The sequence below is a fragment of the Frieseomelitta varia genome, unplaced genomic scaffold, assembly GCF_011392965.1.
Source record: "Frieseomelitta varia isolate USP_RPSP 00005682 unplaced genomic scaffold, Fvar_1.2 scaffold_281, whole genome shotgun sequence".
NCBI lineage: Eukaryota > Metazoa > Arthropoda > Insecta > Hymenoptera > Apidae > Frieseomelitta > Frieseomelitta varia.
Window position 1 is genome coordinate 962,056 of NW_025110014.1, and position 12,317 is coordinate 974,372.

Here is a 12,317-nt window from a genome sequence, read left to right on the forward strand (position 1 = left end):
TTATTTGTTGTGCCTGAGTTATACTTAAACATACATAAAACTGAGGAAATATTGCAATTTTGGGACAGAAAATTCTCGACGTGCGTGACACGTCATTCCAGCGCAAGAGATTAAAAACAACTAACGAAAGTAAAATCTTCGGAATCGTCGAGAACCGAGAACTCGCAGGAAACCTCCTAGTAAAATCTCGCTATGAAAAGAAATCGCAGCGATTCTTCGTGAAAATCGATCAGCCAGACGTCGTTTTTAGTCGTTTTCACGCGTCGAAAGGCTCGGCTCTTGTGCGGGATAATAGCGCACAATGGCATCGCGTGTAACGTTGATCGCGTCGGTGATGCAACAACAACCGGCGTCTAACGGCGATCGTTTCGACGTATGGTTAAAGGAACCTTTAACGACGATTGCGAGACGCGGCGGCTGGAAAGCGAAGTAATCGGACTTGGATCCTCTCGCGCGGATCCACGCTTCGGCGAAACGAAGCGAGGCCGCGATTTGTCGCCCCGGAAGAAATAGAACTTCCGTGGATCGTTCGCAGCGAGAGAGATTTATCGGCTAATCCGGCCTGCTTCGTGCCTCGCGACTCGTGGAGAAACTTGGGATCTGCGCGACGTGCAAAAATATTTATTACGTTAAAGAGAAACGAGATCTACTCGTTGCAAATCTTTCTCCTCGGATACACGAACGATTACGTCTACGTACGAGGTGACGATCAAAGAAGGACGCAAATGAATTTCTATTAGGTTGCGTTTGTCGTGTGTGCGAACGAAAGGCCAATTTTTTTTCCCCTGAAAAACGAAAACGTTCATTGGACAATACGCTGACAATTATTTTCGTTACTTAGAGTCGCGTATGGGTTATTAGCGACTTGAAACTGGATCTTATATTTTGTTATTTAGACTAGAAGGTGTGTTAATTTTGAGAACATGTTCCTTTTTCTTCATAACTGTGAATACTACGGAAGTGCAAATTTATTTGGACGTTTACGTTTCAAATGGGAAAAACGTAAAGTGTGGAATTCCGAGGATAGTACGAGAAAATCAGGACACTTGTCAGCAGCGAAAATCCACGTTGTTTCAGATCGTCGTTCATTTCATCAGAAATAAAGTATTAGAAAATTTGTGTGTGATTTTAGTAAATACAAATCTTATTCACATACATGTGTATATTTTTTGATCATTAAAATATGTTATAGATACATAAAAAGAGCAAATAATTTGACGTTTCCTCACTCTTTTCCCCACCAGAAGGGAACGAAATTTTCTACATACTAACATTTCATGAAATATTGATTCATACCTCGAAGCTTTATGAAATATTGATTAAAAGCTTTCCAAGTGATAATGCCAATTTTTTCGGATTAAAAAAAGTTTCATCCGACTTTGCATAAACGCTGAGAATGCTCAAGGGGATGAAATTTAGGTAGCTCACCCTAATCAGATTCGCGTACCGTAATTCTCTATCCCCTAGATCTATTTGAAATCGAGACTACTGCTCCGACGTGATTATCTCATCTCGAGACAGAGCCATCTTCCATCCAAGTGACTTTGATCTTACCGATCTACGAACCACCGTGCACGTAGAAAGTCCAAGTGTCGCGACTGAATCTTCAGAAACGGCGCTGCCACGCTACTTCGTGGAAAATCGCGCGATCTCTGGCAGAAGAAAAGAGGAAGAAAAAGAGAAAAAAAAAAGAGAAAAGGGAGAAACGAAGAGGAGACACCGGTTGACCGGATGATAGGCGTCGCGCTAACCAGCTGACGTTTCGAGGGAATCGTAACATCCTGCGTGAGACGGAGAGAGAAAGAGAGAAGAAACGACGAAGACGACAACGACGACGACGAAGGAGAGGAGAGGAAAGAAAGAGAAAGTCTGAAGGCGAGGAACGGCAGATGTAAACGAGAAGCTTTTACCTTTAATGGATTCGCCCCGGAGCGAGCCATCGAGATCTTCGGGGTTGAAAATACTTGGCAGTAACGAAGTTTCGTAACGAGCAGCGGCGCTTGCCCCGCGCGCGCGCTCGCGCTCGCGCTACCTACTCCAATGCGCCAATTTAAATTCGAATTGCACTCGTCCGATCGAAGTCCGTATTAAAAGTTGTTTTCGACAGCGTGCCGGCATGAATCTTCCTCCGGCTCTCGATCCTTGCCAAGCCACGCTAAAAATGTAAACCCCTGCCTCCATTTATGGCCGCTGTGTACGTGGCGCGCGCGCGCGCGCGCGCGTCTTTCGGTGGCCAAATCTGATTTGAACTCCAGATTTTCATTCATTTTCTTCTCTTTTCTTTCTTTTCTTCTTCACTTCGTCAGAGACAAGTTTCGAAGGTTTACTCGCGCCTTTTATCGCGTGAGCGAACGACAGATGATACCAAGGGTTAGTTGAAAAAACAGCGCTTGCGATATTATTTCGGCTTTTCTGTGCTTTTAGTGCTTTCATTTTAATAAAATTACACGCGTGCTGCAGCGACAATTTTCGCAACGAAGCCAGTGTTGAGAAACAACTGACGATACATTTCTCGGTAAAAGTCAGGGGAACGATTGTTTTATGTCTGCCGAATTGAGTAAGATTGACCTCTTGCGCTAGTAACTGATTGCGGACCATAAAGAATGACCAAACCGTAGTACAGTAATACGTCTTCTGTTTTTAATTCGTCGGTATGCTACTGGATAGAAATTACTAACAAGTAATAACATTATTATTTGTTTTGCCTGGGTTATATTCCAATATACTTGAAATTAGTGTATTGAAATTATTTTCTCAGTATTGGGAAATATATTTCACCTTGATACGAATAGTAATATTTAGAAACGTTCAGAATCACGAACAGAATCTCTTTTCCCTGAAAATCACATTTTTGAAAACAATTCTATTAAACGCCTTGGCCACTCGCGCTGAGCAACTGACTGCGGACCATAACGAGTGACCAAACCGTACACAATAATTCGTCGCTTTATTTTTGAACTCGTCGTTACAACATCACTGGGTAGAAATTATTAAGAGGTAATAAATTTATTATTTGTTTTGCCTGGGTCATATTCCAATATACTTGAAATTAGAATATTGAAATTATTTTCTCAGTATTGGGAATATATTTCACCTTGATACGAATAGTAATATTTAGAAACGTTCAGAATCTCGAACAGAATCTCTTTTCCCTGAAAATCACATTTTTGAAAACAATTTTATTAAAAATATAACGCCTTAACCACCGCGCTGGGCAACTGACTGCGGACCATAACGAGTGACCGAACCGTTAATTCGTCTTCGTTTTTTAATTCATCGGTACATTATTGGATAGAAATTACTAACAAGTAATAAATTTATTATTTGTTTTACCTGGGTTATATTAAGTATATATCAATATACTTGAAAACTGAGAGAATATTGCAATTTTGGGCCAAATATTTTCGACACGTCGAGAATGTGCACGTCGTTTCAGCGCAACATTGCAAGGTTAATATTGCAGTAACCGTTACAACTGACTACCCTTTTAAATACTCTTAAACTCCACAAATTTGAAGTACAGAAGAAAATTACATCATTACGGAAGATCAGCCATAGTTGGTTCACACTTCCGTGCTAACGAATAAATTCGTGAAAATCAACAATTCCGTGCAATCAACCACGGGATACCGAGGCCCGTGCAGTCCAAATCCGTCCCGTTGTCTAATACATGTACAACGCGTTTGACGGTGCTTAAGGAAAGCAATGGCGCACGCGATTAAACGCGCTGCACAAGGAAGCATAATAATTGCGTACGGTACGGAGCGACGTTAATGGAACGTCTTGCCAGCGGCTGTGCAGCGCGATCCAAGGGACACACCGTGTAATAAACGCGCGCACCGTTTCTCCTTTCCCTGCACCTTGCTCTCCTCGTCCATCTTCTCCCTCTTCGTCTTTCACACGCGTGTGCACACGCGAACGCGACACGCGGAGTACGGTTAAAAGGCGCGGAGACGAGAAATCGCCAGCGACTGGATTCCACCGGGGCCCGGCCAACAGGCCACGAAACTTGGCCGAGACTCAAAAGAATCGTCTCCTCCTCGTCCTTCGTCTCCTCTCCTTCTCCTTCTTCTCTGCGTTCCTTTTCTCCCGCGATCGCACACGCTCCCTCCCTCGCCGTTGCTTCGCGTCGTTCCCCCATCTCCCTCGGGGTCTCTCTTTCGTTTCGCGCACGGCTCTCGAAGGATCTTCCTTCCGTGGAACCCAGCCGCGCACCACCAACGAGAAGAGACCATCTTTTTTTTTCCCTTTCCTTTTCTCCCCACTTCGATTTTTCGTTTTTCATCCGATCGTCGCCCTCCCCTTCTTCCGTTCGTCGCGTTTTCTTCGCAGCCGCCGCGCCGTGACTCGACTCACGACTTTTGCATTCTGCACCGCCGAATTGCTGCTCCTCTCTCTCTCTCTCTCTCTCTCTCTCTCTCTCTCTCTCTCTCTCTCTCTCTTTGCACGCCTTCTCTCTCTTCAGAGAGGCAACCACGGAGTGGCCGGACGCGATGGATTCGTGCTAAAACTGGCCAGAGATATCCTCTCGCCGAGATAGTCGAGTCTGAAGGAGTTTTCTCGGAGAGCTTCGCACGACCAAGCGATCAAAAAAACTGTTTCGCCGGGAAGAATATCTTCGGAGAATTGAATGCTAGAATTGTTACGCCCGGAACGCAGTTAATTATCTTACAATAGACCGCGGTACGCTCGTACGACGATTAGCAAGTTACAAGTTACGCCTAGACTGCGGATTCTTATGCACTTGTCAGAAATATACAGGTAAAAAAAATTGCACAGAACGCGCAGAATACGGGAAACATTCGCAAAGTACGTTAAACATTCAAACTATGGTGATTTTTGTAACATCTCGAATTTCCTCTGCAATGTTCAAACGAAAATTTCCCAGTGATTGTTTCGTTGAAGTAGGTAACTTTGAATACAGGGTGTAAGCGTTGAAAAGTATTTCTTTAGATTCTTTTAGGTATTTATTTCATTTAGGTATTAATTAATTTTTTTAGATTATATAAATATCAATTTGCAAACGCCTCAGAGATGCGTCAACTGTTTGATTTTAGGTTAGCAACGACAGTTGTGTGTTAACTTCTCGCGCTGGCAACTGGTTGGCGCGGACCGTAACGAGCGACCGAGCCGTGTACAATAATTCGTCGCTTTCTTTTTCTTTCGAATTCGTCGATGTCGACATCACTGGATAGAAATTATTAAGAAGTAACAAACTTGTCATTTATTTTGCCTCGATGACATTTAAAACTGAGAAAACGTTGCGATTTTGGGACAAAGAATTCTCGACGTGCGTGGCAAAAGAAGTTAATGGATTAATTAACATTCCCAGAACCGTGATTTTACGTAAAGATCCAGTTACAAAGAACAAACTGAACAATCAGGAGAATCGGCTAGTAATTAGCAAAACGCGCTATCGCTCGTCGATCTTACTCTGTTGGTATAGACGAGAGAATTCATCCACTTGTGACTTTCAGAATTTCACTCGCGGAAACTTTTGACGCGACGAAGAAACGAAGAAACGTGCATTCCGTGTCTCGGCAAGCGGTTAACCAAAAAGAAAAGGAGATCGTAGGCTGGTGTGAAAAGTGAAAGAAAAAATGATGGGAAAATAGCGAGCTGCAGGCTAGCTGGATGGTTAAACGCGCGAAACTTGTCCTGGGATAGAGGAGGTTTAATTTACCACGCCAGTTAGCTGGTAATTCCACGCGGTAAAAAGTTGAAAATCCAAAATTTCAGCCGAGTGTTTGAAAATACGGGGGCGAGTGTATTCGTATCGCGAGAGAAGGAGCGCGTATGTCAAATCTCGCAAGTGTGTAGATCTCAAACGCGACACCGCGAGTCTGGATCCAAATATGATCCAGTAAATCTCTCGCGGATCTTTCAATTTCACCGAGTACGTTCGCGCGATGTACTCGGTTTTGTAACAAGTTACTTTCGAACGTGCTCAGAGGCAGTTCGATGTTCGAAAGATTCGGAACATTCGCAAGTAGTATTCGAATCTCGAAGATCAGAACGAAGTTTCTGGAATAGGGAAGGGTGCTCTTTTTAAACGTGCATCGTCCAGTCAAAAATTTCTACCGCGCATCATCGTTTCTACTTAATACTCCAGAACAATTAAAACGAGACGAATATCATTAATAATGATAAACTTTAAGTAACATAAATAATATATTACAAATACAATACACTTGAAATGAAATTTGGTCGCACTTTATCGTAATATAACATCTTATAGAAATTGATATAAATTAATTTAACAAAATATATATACATATTAAATATATATTAATATAATTAATATAAAATATGTATTAATATATATTAAATATTTTAAAATAAATTAATATAAAATATATGTTAATATATATTAAATATTTTAATATAAATTATATAAAAAGTTTCATGTGACAGTCAATTACGTGTTAACCTCTAGCGCTGAGATTTTTGGTTCCAAAATTGTAATATTTTCTCAGCTTTAAGTATACTTAAGTAAAGACACAATAGGCAAAACAAATAATAAATCTATTACTTCTCAATAATCTCTATCCAGTGATATCATACCGACAAGTTCAAAAAGAAAGCGACGAATTGTTGTATACGGTTCGGTCACTCGTTACGGTCCGTAATATCAGTTGCCCAGCGCAAGTGGTAATCAGCGTTGTCTCTAGATTGTAGTTGATAATTATTCCGCTTAATTCCTAATGTTGGTTTAGACGATCCTAGAGTAAAAAATCTGTCAAGAAGTCAAAAAACTGTCGAGTGTCAATAATTGTTGTATACGGTTCGGTCACTCGTTATGGTCCGCAATCCAGTTGCCCAGCGCAAGTGGCTAAGAATCTTTGGAGCTACATCGACTAAAATTTGAGTGAAATAAACGAAGTTCGTACAAACGTAGTTTGAACGCTCACGAAAGGGTTTCGAGTCGATTAGAAACTCTGCTCGCGAGATACTCGATCCTATTCTCTAATCAGGGTAGGAAAAATCGGCGAGTCGAAGCGGAGGGGGGAGGAGAAGGTTTCGTATTCGCGCGAAACGAACGAAATAAAAACCGATTTATCGGGAGCAGGCGTGCAATTAAAAAGCACTCGTAACTCGTTCGGGCTGCTGCGTTACTGTAATTTTCGCTTATCGATGGGGCCGCCAACCCGTTTGAAAATAAACGAGAAAGAATCGCCGCGCAACGGCTATGTAAACAATCGCATGATTCCCGAACGAAATTATCGCGGCGGTACACGTTCGCGCATTCGAATCGATGTTTCATCGGTTTCCATCGGGTTTGATAGCACGGAAATTTAACGCTAGAACTGCCAAACTGTAGCGCCGAAAATCACGGGGGAAAAAAAAAGGTTTTCCGTTTTCCCTCTCGTCTCTCTTTTTTTTTTTTTTTCAATTATTGCATTAAGTGCGCGTAACTTTCGGCGAAATTAACGCCGATTTTCATCGCGAGCCGAAGTGTTGCACGATCTGAACATTGAAATTAAGAGAATTTTAATTCTCTGTGAAACTGTAAGCTAGAATCTTTAAACAATCTATCACCTTTCTGAAGTTGTTACACTCGTTGTTAGAAACAGCACGTTTATCAATGAAAAAAAGAAACGGTTCGTCGTACGTTGAACAATTCCCAAGTTATCTTCGAACGATTAACATTCGGTTAATCAACAATATCATCGAACATATCATTGCAAACTTAACTTTCGTCCAGTAACGATCGCCGATCGAACCATCGAACACCATGAGACTTTGACTTGGTCTAATTTTACTCTCAACCTGCCTCTGTCACGAGTGTAATAAAACGACATAAAACAAAAACTGAAAAATGTGAGTCTCCTCCGAGGCTTCGTAGCGCAACGCAAACGATCGAATCTATCGATCGTCCGTGCCGCGGAAAACACGGGTTCGAGGGTTTAATAGCGCTTTAACAACGAGTCACCGGACTTTTCGTTCCTCGGTACGCCGATCAAATTGCCGACAAAACGAGCATAATTCGCGCCGCGCGCTCGTTTATAATGGACGCGTCAACGTGTGTGCGAGCCGCTCCGGGGCACCGTTTTCGCGCTGAGAAACTATAAAAAAAGAAAAAAAAAAAAAAGCTGCATGCATGCAGCCGACTCGGATCCAGAGGTTTTCCTCCCTGATCGCGTCGTAGCCTAGCCAGCCGCCAGGCTACCAAGGCGGAAAATTATCCCTCCGAACTTCCCGGCCGTTGTTTTTTTCCCTCCCTCTTCTCTCCGCCGGCATCTAATTTTCTCTCCCGCCCCCGTAACGCCGCCACCCTCTCACCTAAGTCGTTCTCCACCCCCCGCCGTTCCTCTCTGATCCGAGCAAGCAACCATAGCTTCGTGACCACATAACGCGCGCGTACGTGATCGCGGTGTTTAAAAAACTTACTGATATTTCGGATATTCCAGGCGAGAGAGCCGGGGTAATACGATAATAACGACGACAATCAGCCACGATTTTCAAGCTAACGCTCAAGCGGCTAACTAACGTTCTGGCTTTTTTCTTTTTTTTTGTTTCTTTTTTTTTCTTGGCCTATTACGTGTAATTCCGACCAATCTATCGATCGTTTGACGATTAAAGAGCGAGTAAAATTGATTAAAAGGAAATGGAATCGTTTCGAGTTATTGGACAATTAATCGTAACATGCTACGTGGACGAATGCTTTTTGGCATTACTTACGCACCACTATTTTTCTCCCCTCCATGATATACTTGGCGTAACGCTTCGAAAGTATAAATAAGGTGTATAAAAGTGTTCCTCGGAGACATTTCAACGTAAAAATAGATCGATATCAATACCTATCAAGTTGATAAGCGACTACACAACCAACGAACCATCTTCTTGACACTAGAGTTATCAAAGTGCCCAACATGACTAATTTATAATTTATAATTTTCCATAGAAATCTTATGTATTTATAACAGTCTATTTTTAGAGACTTGAACAACTCTTAACATGTAAAAACATACAAATAGAAGCTTGTGTTCTTCATCGTATCATAAACTTTTATTTCTTTGCAAATTTTATTATTCTCTACAATTTTAATATAATTATTTTATTATATTTTTTATTTCCCTACAATTTTAATATAATTATTTTATTATATTTTTTATTTCCCTACAATTTTAATATAATTATTCATTATATTTTTTATTTCTCTACAATTTTAATATAATTATTTTATTATATTTTTTATTTCTCTACAAATTTTATACATTAGTCGACAATCCTCTATGCCTAATTCCCAAGAGAAAGACTCGAGTCTCGCGAGACACGGCCAATCACACAAGTGTACATATATCATCGTCATCCCCATACTCACAAAAAACGCCGAGTATTCTAGATTTCGGCAGACTCTACTTTTCCGTTTCTCATTTCTCGTTACTCACTCGTGTCAGTATTTTCTCCCCCCGATATTCCAAGCATAGAAGGTTCAAACAAGTTTCCAGAGACGTTTAAACGTTAAAACGGATCGATATCAATACCTATCAAGCTGATGAACGACCACACACATACACACACACACACACACACACACACTCCTTTAATCCTCTTTGCCAAATTCCCAAGGAAGAGACTCGAGTCTCGACCGTTCGCGCAAGTGTATCATCGTCGGTATCATATCCCCGTGCTCGCGGGAAACGCCGAAAACGCCAGGTTCTGTGGGATTTCGTTGCGCGAGCGCCGGTTAGCAATCAGGGACGCGGTTATTCGCGGATCGAGATGTTCCTCAACCGAAAACGAGGGTCCGCAACAAGAAGGATGGAAAATTATCCCTCGAAAGCTCTGGCAGCGAACCCTTTCCCCCTCCCCCTCCTTCCTAATATTTCTCCCTTTCTTCGGCGACGGACCGTTCGAAACCCACCCGGCCCTTCAGCTGCTTCGTTCACGTTTTCGTATCCCGAGCTTTCGTGCAAAGCGCCGACGAACGTGAGAGCACACACGAGCCACAGCCAGTCTTCTCTCCCTGCTTCTCCTGTCGTCGTCGTCGTCGTCGTCGTCGTCGTCGTCCGGTCGTCGGTTCGTGTGTTCCACGGTTTCTCTCGCGTGTGTGTACGTGGAGCAAGGCGCTCGATATTTCAGACGGTCGCCCACGAGAAACGCAGTTCCTGGGGGCGTGTTCCACAGCGGCATGGTCGCCGGTCGGTCGGTCGGTCGGTCGGTCGGTCGGTCGGTCGGTCGGTCGGCCGGCCGGCCGGCGTTACCTCGCTTCGTTTACACCGAGAACGTGGAGAAACGTGGAGGAGCTGGCATAATTTCCGGCGGAGACGGTGGCGTGCGCAGCTAACGCCGTTTCATGCGTCCCCGCAACGATTCCTCCTCTCACTGTGTACCGCGCTGCTTCTCTCTCTCTCTCTGTCCCTCTTCTTTGCCTCTCTCTCTCTCTCTGTCCCTCTTCTTTGCCTCTCTCTCTCTCTCTCTCTCTCTCTCTCTCTCTCTCTGTACAGGCTGTTTCAGACGATTCGTGCCGAAATTTAGATAGTTTCGATCTAGACGCGAGTAATGTGATTGCTGTAATCTTCGAGGCAATTGTGGGACATATGTTTTGTTGTTGTAATCGTAAGTTTTAGACCGATGTTCACGAGGAACAATTAAAGATGCTTTGAAAGTGCGTGGGGAGCACGAGGAACGTCAGCCTCTCGCGATCTGTGCGTCGGAGATTCCTGATTGAATCGAACGCTTCTCTACTCTCTCTATGGCAGTAGATACAAATGTTTGACGAATGTCTGACGTCTACGGGGAAAGTTTCACCCATAATTGAACGGCTTAATGTGCACAAGAATATAGTATCGTATATATAGTATAAATAAGTATATTTTAATACTTTTTAATAAATTTTATACTTTTTATAGTATATTTTAATATTTTTTAATAAGTATGTTTTATACTTTTTATAGTATAAATAAGTATATTTTAACTTATATACTACAACATAGTAAGTATATTATATAAATATATATCATTTATCATTACAGTAGACATAATTTTAGAATATAAATCTACTAAAAATTGTAAAATCGTCTGCTCAAGTATTAAACATTTTCGCTCGGCCCTGTCTCTGCGAAAGGACGTCGTACTTTGAAACTGCCTTAAATCAAACCAATAACTCGGACTTCCTCTATGATAAACATATTTTTGATGTTGTACGATATAACAGAATAATACGAACAAACACTCATAATCAGAATGAAAGCTATAACGACGGCGTAAGCAGAGTGGAAGTAATTATTCACGAGAGTAGAGGAATTCGTTCAGTCAATTGAATAATTCGCGTAATTCGGAGTAGTTCGCCTAAATTATTACGAAATGGAATAAAATAGAGATTAGAAGTACGTATCATTGACTATGTGCCACTTATTCTAGTAAATCCGCGATGCACCCGTGATTGTTAACGATTGCTATCCTATAGAAAAACGTAATCAAGAATGATCATTTCCAATGCTATGTTAATTTTATTTGAAATGACACTTTTACTCGATATTTTGTAAATATATTACATCTCTGATATATAGATGGTACAAAAAAATGAGCAATTAGGTTAAGGAATAATAAAAATGTTATCTATCCAATTGATCGTTGACAATCTTTGGACGGTCGACAATCTGTCGACAAATTTTTCCCTCCAAGTTACCGTTTTTCAATTTTCTTTTCCTTTTCTCTTTCTTATTTTTTACAATTCTGCAGCCAACTTTCTGAAACTGCCTGTACACCCCTGCTCTTTGTCTGTCTTTCTCTCTTTCTCTCTCTCTCTCTCTCTTTCTCACTCTGTTTCGTCTTTTGCGGACGAGCCTTCCATCTCTCGCCGCGGGTCTAACGTGGTTGCTTGCTTTTAAGGTGGCCTCGCGTAGTATTCGCGGCTCGCTGCTCCTTCCCAATTAACCCTTTGGTGACACCGAGGCGCTCAGATTAACTCCGCTGGCACAGCCGGCTGTCCCTGTGTTCGTTTTCGTTGTTTCGTCGCGTGTGTACGCGTACCACCGTCGCCAATTCCTACGTCTCGTAGTACCCCCGGTTTTCCATTGGCTCGCTGAATTGTCGTTCGATGCGACGCTGAAATCTCCGACGTGTTTTACACGATGCACGAAGAAAATTAGTCGACTAGGCCCGACTCGCCTTACCGTAGGACAACAGTAAGAATTTTCACGCGGTACGGTAAATCGTTTAGAAGAGAGATCGAACGAGAGGAGTCGTTTAAATAATTGAAATTGATTTAACGAAAATCAATCGGTGTTTGCCCCCTTTTGTGTGTCAGTTGTGATAAAAAATTTGCTAGATTAATCGACTCACGAGTGAATGAGATCTGCGTCAAACAA

At 42.1% G+C, this 12,317-nt stretch overlaps 2 long non-coding RNA genes across 2 annotated transcripts in view; one reads left to right on the forward strand and one right to left on the reverse strand.

The window, feature by feature from the left end:
* The window catches only part of LOC122529261, a 24,193-nt gene extending 21,491 nt beyond the window's left edge, over nucleotides 1–2,702 (reverse strand). The window contains exon 1 of the long non-coding RNA XR_006306779.1: nucleotides 2,689–2,702. This is a non-coding gene — a long non-coding RNA (uncharacterized LOC122529261). The remainder of the gene's footprint in view (nucleotides 1–2,688) is intronic.
* Nucleotides 2,567–10,240, forward strand: LOC122529260. Its single transcript, XR_006306778.1, has 3 exons — nucleotides 2,567–2,651; nucleotides 4,553–4,554; nucleotides 10,229–10,240. It is a non-coding gene; the product is annotated as an uncharacterized LOC122529260 (long non-coding RNA).
* Nucleotides 10,241–12,317: the final 2,077 nt, after the last annotated feature.